The following is a 17918-nucleotide window of genomic DNA, read 5'->3' on the forward strand; positions in this document are numbered from 1 at the left end:
AAATGACAATGGAGACACGACGACCCAAAACCTATGGGATGCAGCAAAAGCAGTTCTAAGAGGGAAGTTTATAGCAATACAATCCTACCTGAAGAAAGAGGAAACATCTCGAATAAACAACCTAACCTTGCACCTAAAGCAATTAGAGAAAGAAGAACAAAAAAACCCCAAATTTAGCAGAAGGAAAGAAATCACAAAGATCAGATCAGAAATAAATGAAAAAGAAATGAAGGAAACAATAGCAAAGATCAATAAAACTAAAAGCTGGTTCTTTGAGAAGTAATCTCATTTTAAAAAGTGGATCTGTGTGTGTGGATATATACATACATACACATAAAGCACGTGCATAATACATACTCAGACGCATTTGTGTATGCAGATAACATTTCTGGAGAGATGTAGAACTTGCAGAAGCTCCATGGAGGAAAAGTACTAGGGACTGAGGTGGGAGGGAGAATCGTTTTTCATAGCATAACATTTCACACTGTTTAATATAACTTTTTGATTAAAACACTCTTTTTTTAAATTTTATTTTATTAAACTATGTTTGGGGCAGAATCCCCAGTGCTGAGAGGGGCCCAGTGCTTTGAGCAGCTGTGCGCTGTCAGCATTTAACACCCCACGTCAGTGGCGTTGCCTTCTAGTCTGTCTGTGATCGGTGTTCCCCTTTCTGGCCATCCTCCACACCATTTTCAGTTTTCTCTTTCAGAGATATAGGTTTACCTAAGCCAAGAAATCCTTGTTGCCTCCTGTTTCCTACAGGATAAAGTCCAGTCTCCTTCATGTGAGGCATTATCGTTAAGTGATACTGCAACTAGTACAGTATCATTTCTGGGCCTTTCTGGCCGTCTTCCTTCACTTCTCCTTCTCCATTTGATCCATGTCTGGTCAATCAGCCAGGCCTCATCAGTTCTCCTTTCTAAAGCTCCCTGAAGTCTACTGCCTTCCTGTCTTCCCACTGTCACTAATCTAGACCAAGTTCATCACCTCCTTGGTTTACCTGGCCAGCCTCCTAACTGATAGCCCTGTCTCCAGTCTCTCTCCACTCCCATCTGTTCTCTGGACACTACATTCTTTTAAAATGCAAGTAGTGTCCTATCACTGCCCTGCTTATAACCCTTTAAAGTGGCCCACTGATCGTAAGCTAAAATCCCAACTCCTTGTCAGGGCCAGCCTCTGCATCTTTCTCCAGTGCCATGTCCTCTCAACTCAGACTCTATTTCCACCAACTACTGTGCACTGGTCAGTTCCTTGAACACCATGTTCTGTTTCCTCTGAGTCTTTGACATGCTAGTCCCTGTCTTAAAACATTCTTCTATTCCCTTCTCACTGGTCTTTCAAGCACACCTGGTTCACTCCTTCAGCATAAAGGGTCATAAACAATAAGAGTGTCATGAGAAGATCATAAATGATGGAGGAGGAAAGTGGTCACCCCTTTGAGGAGGAATCCTGCAGGAGTTCAACTGTCAGAAGAGACCTGCGTGAAAGAGACCATAGCAGCAGGAAAGTGCTGGGCAGACTGGAGAATGGGAAGTGGAGGGAGGCGTCTGGTGCATCTGGCGGGGAGGACTGGGAGGACTGGGTGAACGGGTGGCAGAGGAGAGGAGTGGCCAAACGAGGCTAGAGAATGTGAGGGACCTTGAAAGCCAAGATAAGGAGTTCAGTCCTCATTTTTTTTAACAATGGGGAAACTTGAACTGTTTTAAAACTGGCAAGTGACAAACTCTAGTATTTATTTTAGAAAGATGTGACCAACAGAGTGCAGAGGAATGAAGTTGGGGAGATGAGTGATCCTAGGGAAACATGATGAGAGCCTGGCCAGGGCAGCAGTGAGCAGAACTGGCCGGAAGTGATGGATTCGAAAGAGATGTGGAGCTGTAACCTCCTGGGCCTGAAGACCAGAAGCCAGGGAGGAGAGAACTGGGAATCACGGAGGACTCGAGATTCGAGCCAGAATAGCTGGGAGTATGGTGAGGTCATTGGCGGAGACAGGAATCACAAAAGGAGATCAGATTTGGAGGAAGATAATGAATTAGATTTAGAACATGTTGACTTAGGGTGTACGGTCAGGAAGCCCACACATCCATAATTCAAATCAGACACAACCCTGGTTATAGCATGTAGGGCCTTTCACAGAAACCACCTGTCAGGGTGGGCTTCATCCTTCCTGGCAGCATGTTTCTACGACTCCAGTTTTCCTGGTCCCAAAGAAGCCATGTGAATCATTGGCATTGTATGCAAAGAAGGAGTTGTAAAAGCACCGGGAGAAATGAGATAAGGTCTGTGAGTGGGACAAGACCCATTGTGCTGGGGCCAAAATTTGCACCAGAAAATTGCTTTCCTCCTCAAGCTTGCGTCAGTCACTATTCTGTTTCTCTTCAAGATTCCTCTCGAGTCCTAATTCTGCCATGATGAGCAACCACTACCCCGGAGACAACTTTGCTTCTGCCCTGCACTGAGCCCCTGGGACGCTTTGAAGTCCACGAGAACGTTTTTCACATAGTTATGCAGTTCCTTCTTTGCATCTGAACTCTTCACACGTGTATATCTTGTCTCCTCACCTAAATCCTTAATTCTTAAAGAGCCCAATTTATGCCAAACATTTTATTTTGTTATTGCCACAGTGCCTGGTACATCTTAAGTTTTCAAGAACTACAAATTCAATTGAAACTGACACTGAATTCATTTGGGGTCGAAAGGAGAAAGATAATCACTGTCTTGAAAGGACAGGATACAAAAGGTAATATGTTGGTTATACGAGTCAGTTCCTAACATACAAAGAACATTCTAACATGAAAGGAGTGCTTTCCTCTCTACTAATAAAAATGACTTTGCCTTCTAAATATGCTTGAAAGGAGCAGAAGAATACTGGCGTTCTAACTGCCAAGGGATCTTCTCATCTGGCTAAAAAGTCTCTTTTTCTTGGACCTTTTGCTTATAAGCGGTGTTGGTAAAATAAGTATAGAACTTGTCTTTTACAGTTAGTCATACTAAGTTGTACTAGACAGTGGTCAAATGGCAAGACTGGGAATTAAGTCTTTCACTTCCTTTTAGTTCTTTCTAGTTAGAGGTCCACTTGTGTGGCCATCATGATGTTGAGCGAATTAAAAGAAGGGTATTCATGGCTCAGCCTGTGACATAATTCCCCGGGCAGAAGAGGTGAGGCAACACCCTCCAGTATTGCCAGTGGCCAGCTTGTGCACTTGTCATGATGCAGGATGATGTTTGTCGGGGAGGTGGAGAGAAGACATAGGAAGCTGGTTTTGTGTTATCACTTGATGAGTACCAATAGGCCTCTGATCACAGCACCCTCTCCAGCTGACCTGCCACCAGCGCCTGACACTCTACTGTCAGCACCACTATTTAGTGGAACCTCCATTACGATCACCCTTCACCCTACACAGGGGCACTGGAACAATGGGACCTAACACTCACAGCTTTCAGTAGGGGGCACAGTTATGAGTAGGAAAGGAAATGGCTCAGAAGTGGATCCGAGTCTTGGGAGCAGCACAGAGCACGCCTCTGGAGGCCTGCAGGGACAAGGGCGCAAGGCCCTGGGGTGCTTCCTCACACTCCTGCCAAGGGCTAGACTCCCTCTCCTTTTAGAGCATACCCTTCCCCTTCTGAAGTTCCCCCAAGTGTGAGGTAAACAGCAGGAGAGCGCCTACTTGGCCCTGGTGGCAGCAACGCCTGTTGGCTCTGGGCCACATTCCTTTCCAGACTTCACAGACCTCCGGTCACAAAGGGCTCATTGCACAATTCTTAGGAAAGTGGGCATGGGGGCTGGGCCGAGATGAAGGGGCGTGTCCGGCATGTGTCAGAGATCCAGGTGTAGCTGTTTGCCAAGGCACCCCAGGTGGCGGCAGCAAGAGAGAGGATCAAATGTCTCAGGATCTCTGGCGAGGTGGCTTTTACTTTTTTTTTTTCCTCCCACGGCTGTTAATAAGCCTTGTCAGGATGCATCTTCTCAGGTGGAAAACATTTCAGAAGTACACTTGGCCTACCTGTGTTTCAGCTTACTGGAGAGAGTTGAGAATTCAAAGCCCACAATGAAGAATCTGAAACTAAAGCTCCTTTTATCCCTCCATTTTGCATAGTCAGCCTTCTCCTGCGGTTTTATGTGGTAGTACATGCAAGATTACTCAATATATTACACAACTTTTGAAATTAATATGGAAGCTGAAAGATATTACCACAGCTTTGCTTAAGCCCTATGCCACGATGGAATGTTCTTTCCTGTTGGTAATCATTTCATAATTCTCTTTTATTAAAGACAGTCTGTTTGGAAAACCAGAAACATGGAAGATCCTTATAGGATATACACATTTCAGTGGATTAAAGAACAATCTAGTGTCCTAGAAAATATTAATCAGATCTTTGGAGCTGATGGCTATGCAAATGAGGTCTATGCTTATATCCAACAATTCTTCATTTTCTTTCAGATTTGGGGACTTCAGGCTGATGTTAATACATTTGCAATGAATTCAACTGGAAGAAGCTCTGAGTATCTGTATCCAGGGGGTGCCTGGGCTCAAACTTACACATGAATTAGAGATGCAAGACATAGACAGCTCTACATAAAACAAACCCTGGACAAACTTATGACTGCTCCTAAATTATTGATAACTCTAAAGAAAATGTTAATTCGTGGTTTAAGTCCGGAAAGGCTCATATAGGAGACAAATTATGTAATAAAGATAGGTCAGTTACCACAGATGGTGTAAAGCCTCACACCTGCCAGATGAAGTGTTTACTCATATGTGCATTTACAGAGTATACACACACAAACACATAAACAAAGTGATCTACCTAAACTAGAAAAGGCCACAGGAAGTCTGTATATTTATTATAAAGCAAAAAGCTCATTAACTGTATAAATGCCTCTTTTTTTTTTTTTTAATGGACTACTGCTAATCAGGCGTCAAGGCAGAGTCGCTTGTCAGTTTCCCTGGATTCATTTTCATTGTATTCTCAGCCTTTTGGATGGGGTCTTGGGTGCTTTTTCTTGACCTTGATCAAAGCTTGTTTTGTTTGGAGCTGTGAAGGCTGGGAAAGCTTTGGTGAATAGTGTCACCTACCTAGAGTACCTGAATTTACCAATAACCACACCAAGGTGATAAAATGAGATTTCCTGATCTTAGAATATTCTGACTTGGAAATAAAAATAGTTCAAGTATGAACCAATAAATTCCTTCAGGGTGAATTAGAGGCAGGGAGGACTGAAGAGGTCACCAGACTTAAGAGTGAGAGGACTTAAGCTGTAGTCTCAAGCTAGCATTAACTAGCACAATGGCCTAAGTCAAGACACTTAACCTCTCTGTGCTGGTTTCCTCCTCTGGAAATGAGGACGTTGGAATGGTCGATCTCTTAGTTCTCCAACTCTGAACGCCTGTGGTATGTGACTGACGCAATGGTCAGAGAACATTATAGTCAATAAATATAAATGTAGACAAGTTAGGACATTCTGTGTTTTGTGGATATTATTTTAGGTTAAACCTAAACGTAGTTTTCAATGACTATAAAATGAATAAAGTCTAAAAACTGGACCAATGAGCTTTTAATTTCCAAGGACTTCAGAGGTTGGGTCATAATCTAATTGTGAAAATCATAGTAGCTTCTCTAGACGGAAACTGAATATGTGCTAGAGTCAATGTGCAGGTACATTTTGTTTTTATCTGAACCTCTGAATTTATTTACATGCTTTGGATTATTACTACTTTTATAGAGTGAGTTTTGGCCTTGAGGCTGAGATATATTTATTCCCAGTGGGTTGGAGGCCAAAGAGTGTTAAAATTGTGTCTTGTGGATAGACACTGGGTCTCCCCCGCCTTGTCTGTTGCTCTTGGGGTCCTCTGTGGGCAGCTGAGCTACCTGTGAGAACACTGGACTGCTGCTTCCACTAGGGAGCACGGCAGTAAACTTGGATCTTGCAGGCGGATCTCAGCGAGCCTGCCTAAGCAGTCCTGTACTTGGCTCTGGGGTCGCAGTGTGCTCAGGGAGGCCAGTGCCGATGAGCCAGGGCCTGGCACCCAGCCCCGCGCTCCGCCCTGCTGGTAAACAGAACAGCTATTTGCCGTCATTCAGAGCCTCTCAGGGCCTTGAGACTCCAGCAAGAAACAAATAGTTTAGAAGCCAAAACCCTAAGGCAAGGTAAAGAAAACAGAACTGTCTGCATCCCAAGCGATGATTTCACTGGTGTGAGTTCTTTAGGGGGAGGAGCTGTGGGTGGTTTCAACTGAACTGTTTTACTTACTTCTCAACCAGAAGGCCCTTCTCTTTCACTGTTTATGGGGGGTGGCCTTTTGCCTTTTAAGCCTTGAAGTTTCAAAACCAGACTTTAGAATCAGTATCGGTGGCTAACCCATTAATAAGTGTTTTTCTCTTCGTTTTATTATATTTTGTTTGCATTTTTATACTGTCTTCTATTAAAATACTTCTTTCAGTTAACTTATTTTTTATTTAGCTTACTCTCCCCTATCATTCTGGGGAGAAGCTATTAAAAGAAAAACACCTAGGTAAAAGAATAAACATCCTCAGGCAACAAGTGTAGACTATTTTAGAAAGTCATTTTACACTGACCTCTTGAGGCTCCCTCCTGTGCCTCTTTTGTGCTCCCGGTGGCTGGGGGAGGACAGGGAGGAGTAACCATCTTGGAAATGCCCTGCGGTCCGGCTTCCTGGCAGTAAGTCTGGCTGTCGGCAGCATGTGCCCCAGCTCTGCTTCTGGTGGGACCGCCTGTGGCCTTTCGTCTGCTCATTTGGATTCTTTGCATTACCCTAAAGTGACCGGTGCATAGTCTCTGTGCTTATGCTGTTATCCCTAAGCCTGGAGACACGCCCATCTTGTGGTCCTCTCCTCGTGTTCCTTTAGACACAGTAATTTCTGTTCTGAGCTCAGCAGATGTCACGTACCTGAACCGGAGTCATGGCTGGCTGGTTCCTTCTAGCTCCATCAGGTAGCGTCCACCTCTAATACATCAGTAGCCAAACCTCCTGTTACCTTCTCCTTCTCAGCCAGGGTTGAGCCTGGGCTGGATATTGTGATGTCACAGAGTAGAATCCTTGCTCCTCCCAAAGGCCCAGCTAAGACCCTCCAGCTGCAACACTTCCTCTCCTGCCCATGGCAGGAGGTTGGGAAGGTCCACCCCCCAATTTCTAAACTGGCCCACGGAATTATAGAATCTTACTGCGGGCAGAGACATGGGAGACCTCGTGACTAAATTCCGGTCTGACTCCCTTATTTTGCAGCTGGGAAACTGAGGCTGGGGCGGGGGTTGAGTGGCAGAGTTAAATCTCAAGCCCAGGCGCCTTCGGTGTCGTCCCTCACCCTTCTGCACACACTGTATTCACCCCGGGCTCCACTCTCTGGATTTTGTCAGCATCTTATAAGCAGCTCATGGGATGATTCTTACCTGAATCCACCCACAGAAAGAGACCATTCGAATAACTTGCATTATGGAAAGAGAACAGCGTCTCATGAAAATCATTAGCTTTTCTAACAATCTATAGGTGCCAGAAACAGCAAATTCTCGTGCTAGCCTGAACTCAGAAATCCTGAGCTACCAGACCAATCCTAGATTAACAAGTAATGTGACTTCTGGGTAACTGATGTTTTCAATGAGATTTCATGGTAAGGAACAAAGCTGAAAAGCCCAAGATTAGTGTTGCTGCAGTGCCAAATCAGGTTCTAGTGTTTGCTGAGGAGGGAACGGGAAGGGACAAGCAGTAAAGAAATAGATTCTCACTGGAATTTAGTTCTTTCCTCTTTCATATCCTTCACTTTTTCTAGATGCTGTCCCCATGTGGTATTTTAAAATTATCTGCATTGCATGAGACAACTTGTATCTGTGAAGCCAGAGAATTGTGCTTTTGGAATCTCTCAAGAAGGGAATATATATTGCACTTATATAATACCAACAACTAACATTTTCTATCGTGCTTTAGCATTTACAAGCTACTTTCACATATATCATTTCACTTAATCTTCACAGCTCAGTGAGGTAAATAGTGTATTATTTTTAGGACAATTTTATGGGTAAGAAAATTATAGCTTACAGAGGTTGTGACTTGCACAAGATCACAAAGCTAATTAAATGGAAAGGGTAACATGAACTACAAACCAGATCTTCCAACCAAGCGTTCTGCCCACCACCCGCTTCCCCAAAGGGTGGGAAGAATCGTGCTTTGATCCCTGAACACACCTGAAGACAACTGCATTAAGCAGTCCTTTGAGTAACAAGGGAGAAAGTATTCCCATGGGTCATAAATACCACTTTGCTAACCTCCTAAATGTCTTCATAAAAACTTAGAGAAATTGTTAATTTCAAACTTTAAAATAATATAATCATTGCCCTTCCACCAGACAGTTTCACTTCTGTGAATTCTCGTAAGGGAATCATCACGGATATGAACAATATTTAGCTACAAGAGGTTCTTTGAGGGAGTTCCCTGGCGGTCCAGCGGTTAGGACTCTGCGCTTTCACTGCCAAGGGCGCAGGTTCAGTCCCTGGTCAGGGAGCTAAGAATCCCACAAGCCGCACAGCCTGGCCTAAAAAAAGGAGGTTCTTTGAAGCATTGTTTACAACAGAAAACAAATGAAAAGCTCAACACTAGAAAAGTGGTAAAAAGGATTATGTTTAACTCATGAAAATAGTGTTGTAAGTGAGGTTTTCCCAATCTTTAATCATTCATGTGCTATCTTTGGAATATTGCCATCTGCGCTAATATCTACTTAACATCTTCCTTTAAATTAACTCACATATTTTACTGAGATAAGAATATTTAAAGGTAACTTTTTATCACTACATAAGTGGAAGTACAGTATAATTACCTTCAGTATCAGATAGTTATAAAAACAAATATAAAGAAAACATAGTAAGGCTATTAATGCATTGATTTGGTCCTAAAACCTAGCAAAAAAAAAAAACAAAACAAAAACCAACTGATTTAACCAAATCACAATTAATACCCTTTATTTCTGTCACACACCTAACCTTTCTGCGCTAAACATCTCTCTTCTCACTGGTGTACAGCAGGCCCAGTAAGAAACATGAAGGACAGGTCTGATTCCAAACCGCAGTTATGCATATGTATACATACCTTGCATACTAAATAACCGTTAACTTCCAAAAGTGGCCTTGGCTGTGCCTCAGAAAAGAGCACAGCTGTCACATCGACAGTCAGCTGTCACAGTAGTCAGAGGGCCAGTGCTAGTAATTGCACTAGCTCTCTGTGCAGTTTTCACTCACAGTTCTCAGAAACTGTGTCTGCGGAGCATTTTAGAAATCTGAAATTGTTTGGTTGTTGCTGTTAATTGGGGGTTGGAAGTACTACTGCCTTTGTTGGGGAGGAGCCGGAGGTGTTAGACAGCTGCGATGCCAGGCATGTTCTCACCAGGAATTGTGACCAGGAATTGACCGGTAATTCCAAGTGACTTCAAATGTCTTTCAGAAAATCCAAGCTGGTGAAAAGTCTACTGAGCCAGACCTAAAGGGTACTATATTCATAATTACCTAATCCAGACCGAAATCCATTTCACATGTAAATGCAAAATTTTTGCCCAGCTTTAATATATGCTAAAATATATATATATATGCTGATTTTTCCAGAAATGCAGCTACTTTGTACATCAGGGAAGACCGTTGTTTATTGTGTTCAGAATTTTACCAAAAGTTGTTCACAGTTTTGGAAAATCAGTGTCACCAATGGCCATGCTGCTCACAGTGTTGGAGTCACCATGAAACTCACCTGTATCTGTCTGCACTCCCAGCTTCACATTCTCAGTGAATCTCCCATTATGTCCATCATGGTAGTACATCCATCATTAAGACCAACCACTTAATTCACTGAAATGTATATTCTTTTATACAAATTATTCTCTCCTGTTTCTCCTTTTTATCTAGGGTAGGGCATTATATTGATTTTTATTAAATTACGTAGATAGGTAGGCTATCTCTGACTGTCATTTTGGGATTGGACAAGGTGAGTTAAAACTTTGTCATTGAAAGGGACCGCTGGAACTGATAGGGTGACCTCCTCACTCCCACACTCGTCAAGTCCAAGAGGTTATCTGAAACATTCATGGGCATGACTAAGGGTCACACATTACTAAGGTAATCCACACATTCTTCATAAAGTCGATTATCAAGTTCTACCTTCTTTAGCCTTATTATAAGCAACAGTAACTGCAAAATTACAGGCTCAATGTACTAGTTATATTTTTCAGTTACAAACAAAAAAATGTAACCATTAAAAATGTTTAGGGCTTCCCTGGTGGCGCAGTGGTTGAGAGTCCACCTGCCGACGCAGGGGACACAGGTTCGTGCCCCGGTCCGGGAAGATCCCACATGCCGCGGAGCGGCTGGGCCTGTGAGCCATGGCCGCTGAGCCTGCGCGTCCGGAGCCTGTGCTCCACGACAAGAGAGGCCACAACAGTGAGAGGCCTGCGTACCACAAAAAAAAAAAAAAAAAAAAAAAGTTTAAAATGTGTTCATGTAGCACCAAAAAAATCATTTCATCAACTGTGGCACATATTACATATCATGCTTTAGGAAATACAAGATTCTCCATTTTAATGATCTAGAAGAATGCCCACAAGATAGTAGGGAGCAAAAAAGATCAGTTGCAATAAGTAGGGACCATTTTTAATAAATACACATATTGGGAAAATTGAAAGAGCTACACCAAAATATTCACAGTGGTCATATCAGAATGGGAGACTGTGTGTGATCCACTTCTTTTGCTTGGCTACCTTTTCTAAATGTTTTAGAATGGACATGTATTGTTCTTAAATTAAAAAATAATAAAAGGCTATTTGAAATTCAAATAGATAAATTTGGAGGGAGATAAGGGACATTTATATTCATATATACATCTCTGTAGTGTTTGACTTCTTTAACAAGCATTATTACTTTTGCTATTAAAAAAATCTAATACAGTAGAAAATAAAACATAAAAATGTTGAAAGGAATACATTTGTAAATATAATGAATATCAGTTTTTTTCTCAGTGGAACCAGAAATGTTATAATAGATTTTTATACCACAACTAGCTAAATAAGCTAGTGAGGCCAGTATACAACATGCATCTTTCTTTTTCTTTTTCTTTTTTGGCAGCAAAAATATTCATTACCATATTCTTCCTACCACACAAAGTGGAAAGACCTATAGAGCAAGCAGGGTTACATCAGAAGAAACATAAAATGAACCAACAATTTTCCTAATTTCATTAATACTTTTAGTAGTGTCTGTGGATTAAATAAAAATTCCCCAAATTTCTTTTAAAGGTCACCTCGCTTAGAACAGACTGTTCTCGTGGCAGGATATGCAAAGATGGGGCTCCTTTTCCCAAAGTGATCTTTCTCCAGCTATCATCTCAGAAAAAATAATAATAATTTAAAAAATTAGGTCCTCACTTGTGTTTTATCTTGGCTGAGCATATACTTAATACTTTACGTTCTGCAGATGTATGGGTTACATCCCTTCTCCTGTAGCATAGGCTTCTGTGATGAAACATCACACCTGTGGAAGAGGTGGGCAAAGCCTCACAGCGGGGCCCACAGAGGTTTCCGTCCCTCTAACAGTGGGATGAGGGAAGCCTGCAGTGAGGGGATACCTTCATGAGCAGGCATTTTCAGGCTAAATGAATGTTATAGACGCTTGGAAGTCAGAGTTCAAAGGTTTTTGCTCAGTTGTGGAGGGGAATTTTGTGGAAAAAAAAATATTAATTTTGTCAACACTTAAATCCACTTCAAGCCAGAATTTCTCACATTGTGCTTTATAGATCACCTATACCAGAACCTTAAAAAAAATTAATGCAGGTTCCCATACAACTCCCAGAATTTAGTGCCACTGAATCTCAGGGGCTGGGTTAGGGACCTCTGTTTAGACAAACCCTCCAAGGGCTTCTGCTGCACAGAAATATTTAAGAAGAACTGCTATAGGTCAAAGACTCCCACATTTTAGAGCAGAACATCAGAGGGTCTTGAGGGCTTACAAAAACACAGATCACTGGCCCTACCCTAAAGATTCTGGTTCTGGGGCCTGAGGGAGGCCCAAGATTGTATATTTTTAACAAGTTCCCAGATGATGAAGGGGCTGTCGGTCAGGACTACACTTTGAGAATCCCTGTACTCTGCCCAAGAAAGTAGGAAATTCTAAAGGCACTTTCAAAGACCTAGGAATTGCGGTTTGGGACCTTGAGTCTTTACCTCTTTTTTTTTTTTTTTGCGGTACGCGGGCCTCTTACTGCTGTGGCCTCTCCCGTTGCGGAGCACAGGCTCCGGACGCGCAGGCTCAGCGGCCGTGGCTCACGGGCCCAGCCGCTCCGCGGCACTTGGGATTTCCCCGCACCGGGGCACGAACCCGTGTCCCCTGCATCGGCAGGCGGACTCTCAACCACTGTGCCACCAGGGAAGCCCGAGTCTCTTACCTCTTAAAGACTCAGGAAAGGATTTGTATACCAAGGAATTTTGTTCTTTGTTTATTTTGTTTAATTAGAATTTTTTTCCACAAATAATTTTTATTTTCCCACTAAAATGCTTGCAGTTTTCGTCCATCCATTCAGGATTCTCCAAGGTTAAACAAAATCACTTTTCCTTTATTTGGTACCTGTTATATGTGAAAATGTTGTAGATGAACACAACTGATCTCTGACTTCAAAGATGCCTGCATTAATTTGATTTCGATGACCTGTTGAACACCAGAGTTAGCATACAACAGTTACCAGGGGCTAAAGCTACAAAATAGGTAAGGGATGTGACCAGACTCTGTGCTAGAGATTTTAATTAAGCCTTAGTGACTCTGAAGCTGGACTTTTCTTTAAAGGATGTTATGAGAATTCAACATAATCTTGAAAAAGTAAATCTAAATCCAGGCCTTTTTCCATGCCAAAGTGCTTATACTTATGAGCAATGTAAGCATGCCTGGAGGATGAGAAAGATATATGTTGTTAGTGTTTACCGCCAGGAGACCCACCTCATGTGCTCTTAAACATCATCATATTTTCTCTAAACAAAGATAGTACTGTACACCTCAACATAATTCATTTTTACGTAGTGCTGATGACATTAGTAAAAGAAAATGTCAGCCAAGCTGCAATAAAACATTTCCACACTAATAAAAGTACTGTAGTTGAGTCGAACGCTTTAAAATTACTGGCTTTGAAAGGTTAAAATAATAAGTGATCACAGATCCAAGAAATACAATGCTCAAGTCATTAGCAGAGACATTTTCTACCATATCATAATTAAAGTCTCAGGGACTCCTCAGTTTAGATCCTATAAGGTCATCCTTATAGGACCGCCTTTGCTAGGTGGCTCCTCTCTGAAGAACAGAAAGTTATATACAGGACCAATAATGCACCCATCTTAGGAAATTTTTTAAATTTTATATTTTGCTTTGTAATGTATTTGTTACATTACATGTACACATGTATGTCCACATTATTCCATTTGGACATAACGACCTGGTCTTTTTTTTTTTTTCTTAAATATTTATTTATTTGGTTGCACTGGGTCTTAGTTGTGGCTCTGGGCTCCTTAGTTGTGGCATGCGAACTCTTAGTTGCAGCATGCATGTGGGATCTAGCTCCCTGAGCAGGGATCAAACCCAGGCCCCCTGCATTGGGAGCGTGGAGTCTTATCCACTGCATCACCAGGGAAGTCCCACGACCTGGTCTTTTGGAAATGCTTTAAACCAAACATAAGACACACTGTGAAGAGCTACATTTCCAAAGACTGGAGCTGATATTGGTCTAATTTTCCCAGCAAGCTACCTTTTCAGAAAATTTTTCTACTTCTTACACCCGTGACAGAAGCAGACACAATCATGTCTCAGGAGTAAGGGAACATATATATCATTTATTGAGCTTTGTGAGTAGGTACTTGACATGCATTATATTTTGTCCTCACCACTCTCTTGTGAGGTAGGTATATTATTATCGCCATTTAATCTGTAAGGACATAGTTCAGAGAAGTAAAATTTTCCTTGAGCTTCGTAGTAGTGAGTGGAGACAAGATTGAGTCTGAGGAACATCTGACCCCAGAGGTTGTGTGCTCTCTCCCCCATGGATCATCCTAACATGAGTTATATTACTTACACTTTCTTCTACATTGGAGAAGGTAGTACGTTTGGGCTTAAAAGCTGAGCTAGAGTTCCCAGGAGAAGCACAAATAAACAAGAGGCAGTAAAAGGTCTGAACAAAGACCTTTGGTATCAACTCTTTCTGTTAACAAAAACATGAGAGCAAGATTTGCTTCAAATAATCCAAAGTTAGTGGTTACACACGTGTATTTTGTGCCAAGAAATTGTTCCTAGGTCAGTTAAAATTTTGGAACTGAACTGTTTCTAGTTCACTTGAAATTTTGTAAATTATATATTAAATGCATTAAGGGAACGAATTATTTAGCAAAAACATGAAGTCAGTCCCTTTGTTGAAAGAAAGAATATTTACATCCTAGTTTACCTCCTTCGTAAAGTTGGGATTTCCACTTCATAATTCATCCACTTCCACAAATGTTAATTTCAGACCTGTGATACACAAGGCGCCGTGCCAGGTGCTACAGGGGATGAGTTGAACAAAGACATTGTCCTCAGAGCTTAGAGCCTAATAGTGCATAAGTTAAATAGCAAAAAAAATTCTACCAGAAAGCAATGTATAAGTATCGTAAGAGAATTATTTTCAAAATGCCATGAGATATTAAAGGAGAGAGAACCAACATCTAGGTCTGGCAGTCAGGGAAAGCTTCGTGAAGTGGAAGACATATGAAATGACTGAAAGGATGGGTACTTTTTCGATAAGTAAGATGAGAGAGGTGAGAAGGAATTTCTGAGTACAGCTGGGTTAGAGCTTATCTATTATCAATCATTCTAATCAAGTCAAATTCTTAGTGCTATAAAATGCAATCAGGATATGCATTTATTTGTAATCCACTCCAAAGGCTTTGAGAGAACATATGATCAAAGCACACATATAACAGGATAGTTAAAGATTATATGGGAACGCCTATACTTTCTGCCCAATTTTTCTATAAACCTAACACTGATCAAAAAAATTAAAGTCTATTATTTTTTAAAATAAAGGTAGATTCTGTTATACTACAGTTAAATTTTTGTTTTGTTTTCTTTTGTTTTAAGGAAAAATCCTCAATACTTGCATGCCTGACGTTGTCACAGGTGGCTTCCATTAGCTTATGGATGATCGAATCCAACAATCCATCCTCCTCAACTTCAGGGTTCTTCGGCTCAACTTTGCTGGCTCCACTCACATCTGTGGAGTCCCCCAGATCTTGTTATCACCCAGTTCTAAATTTTTTAATTCCAGTCTCTCTCAGATCATCTCCTCCTGTCGTTCCAAACCGACCACCTCCTATTAAACTGCTCTTTGAAACTCACAGAAGCCTACGTTCCACTGACCATACCAGTTTTCCCAGTTTACCCTGTTTAGCTTAGGATGCCATCATCCCATCAGCCACCCTCTTGTGCACACCTCAGATGCTTTGCTCCAGTGTCCTGTTGAACTCTTCCAGCAACAGCTCAACCCTTGGTAAATCTGCCTCTTCTCCCCTTTCTTTACCCGCAATAGTCATCCCAGCTGAAGAAACTCATAGCACCATGCAGTCTGCTCCCACTACAAATGGTCTGCAACCTCAATCATGCCCTCAACACAAGGCAGCTCTTCCACTGTCCACTGAACAGTCATTGTTAACCTTCTTCAATCTCCTGAAGCCCTCTGTCTGACCTATTTCCCTCTCACTCTTAGCAGTGAGACTTATCTCCTCTGCAAAGAACTGAGAAGTCATCGTGTTATTTCTCCCAACTCGAGCCCCACACCACTCTGAACGCATCCATATCTGTACCCTCTCTTAACCCTTCCTTCAGCTCAGTTGAAAACCCATCCCTCCTCCAGACCAACGCTAATACCTCTCTTTGTGCCCTGAGCCCTATTCAAGCTCTCAGGGGCTACTTTAAGGAACTTGCTCCTTTAATTATCCCCTTTAGCTAATTTTTACCCCTCTCTCTCTCTCTCTCTCTCTCTGTCTCTGTCTCTCTCTGTCTCTCTCTCTGCTGACTCTCTCAGCATGAAAACATTCTCAAGTCTCTTCTATTTATAAAAACACAAACCCTCCCTTAAACCCAGACCCCTTTCCCCGACACAGCTACTTTCAGTTCTCTTTCCTCCTTTTCCAAACCAAGCTAATGGAAAGAATAATCTACTACGTTACCTTTCAAGCCACAGTACCAATGTCCAAAGCAAGACAGGGAGGATACAAAAATATCCAGGCTTGATATTGTGTTATACATAATTACTCCCTTCATGACATCACTCCCAAACTCTCCTAGGACTTCCTTCAAGCTAGTAGACAAGCTACTCATGTCCCTGCCTGAAAGACTGTTTACAGTATTTTCACATGATTTTTCTCATTCTAATGCCATTGCCAGGACATCTGGTAGGAGAGTATGTGCAGTCAGAGTCAGATGGACATGGACTCCTGGTTACCCCCCATCTGTGTTTCTGTCTTACCTCAGTTTGGGCATCACAGAGATACAGACGTTCAGCAGTTTCCCCCTCCTCATGAGATCTTAGTATAATCTGCGTGTTCCCTTGAAACCCACTGAACTCACAACGTTTTATTTCTAATGAACTACCTCTGATTACCTTCCCTTTCACTTTCAAATGGATTCCCCTCCGAATTTCTGCTCTGCTTAATACTCAGGTGGCATTCAGAAATCTAAAGGAACTTACCTCCACAGTGACCTAATCTTTTCTCTGGTAGTTAAACTTTTATCCAAGTTTAACTACTACTTGATCCTAAGATTATATCAATAGGAAACACCTAAGGGCTAATAACAGCTTTTTAGGAGAAAAGGAAAAGACTACCATGTAAATCAAGACACCAATTGAACGTGTGTTCCATTTTAAGAGACATTTAAATGTGGAAAGAGTAGCTGCTTTTTGGAATATAGAAAATCCAGTATTTGCTTTTACTTCTTACTATGCAAGACACTATGAAGGGATATAAAGTGATACAGAACCGGTCACATATGGTACCTGCCCAAAGAACTCCCCGACTGAATAGGGAGATAGAAATCACATACAATTCAAATGCAAACCAAGTATTCCAGCTGAGTTGTTAAAATCACCATTTTTGCAGTTAAATCCTGTCCTTGAAGCTACTATGTTCCAGAAGGTGGAGGTGCATAATGAATGATAAAGAGTGTTACCACTTCAGTACCAGGAAGTGAAAATCTTACTCTTATTCAACAGGACGTGGATGCTTTTGGAAGAACTAAGCAGGCAGCTTTTTCTGGAAACGGCTGATCTCTATGCTACCAAGGAGAGAATAGAATACTCCAAAACTTTCAAGGGGAAATATTTTAATTTTCTGGGTTACTTTTTCTCTATTTACTGTGTTTGGAAAATGTTCATGGCAACCATTAATATCGTTTTTGACCGAGTTGGGAAAACTGATCCAGTCACAAGAGGCATTGAGATCACTGTGAATTATCTGGGGATCCAATTTGATGTGAAGTTCTGGTCGCAACACATTTCCTTCATTCTGATTGGAATAATCATTGTCACGTCTATTAGAGGAGTGCTGATCTCTCTTACCAAGCTCTTCTATGCCATATCCAGCAGTAAGTCCTCCAGTGTCATCGTCCTGCTATCAGCACAGATAATGGGCCTGTGCTTCGTCTCCTCTGGGCTGCTGATCCGAATGAGCATGCCTCTGGGGTGCCGCACCATAGTCACCGAAGTTCTTGGAGAGCTGCAGTTCAGCTTCTGTCACCATTGGCTTGATGTCGTCTTCCTGGTCAGTGCTCTCTCCAGCATACTCTTCCTCTCTTTGGCCCATAGACAGGCGCCAGAGAAGCATATGGCACCTTGAACTCATGCCTCTTACAGACTGCTACAGGCCAG

General features: G+C 41.9%; 1 protein-coding gene and 1 pseudogene across 1 annotated transcript in view; one reads left to right on the forward strand and one right to left on the reverse strand.

Moving 5' to 3' along the window:
• Positions 1-7013, reverse strand: part of DNAJC5B (DnaJ heat shock protein family (Hsp40) member C5 beta) — an 84142-nt gene extending 77129 nt beyond the window's left edge. The window contains exon 1 of the mRNA XM_007111828.3: positions 6912-7013. The gene's annotated coding sequence lies outside the window, so the exon portion shown is untranslated. The remainder of the gene's footprint in view (positions 1-6911) is intronic.
• Positions 7014-17204: 10191 nt separating this feature from the next.
• Positions 17205-17918, forward strand: LOC102987416 (Golgi pH regulator-like; annotated as a pseudogene).

This window comes from Physeter macrocephalus, chromosome 15 (genome assembly GCF_002837175.3).
Source record: "Physeter macrocephalus isolate SW-GA chromosome 15, ASM283717v5, whole genome shotgun sequence".
In the NCBI taxonomy this organism is placed as follows: Eukaryota; Metazoa; Chordata; class Mammalia; order Artiodactyla; family Physeteridae; genus Physeter; species Physeter macrocephalus.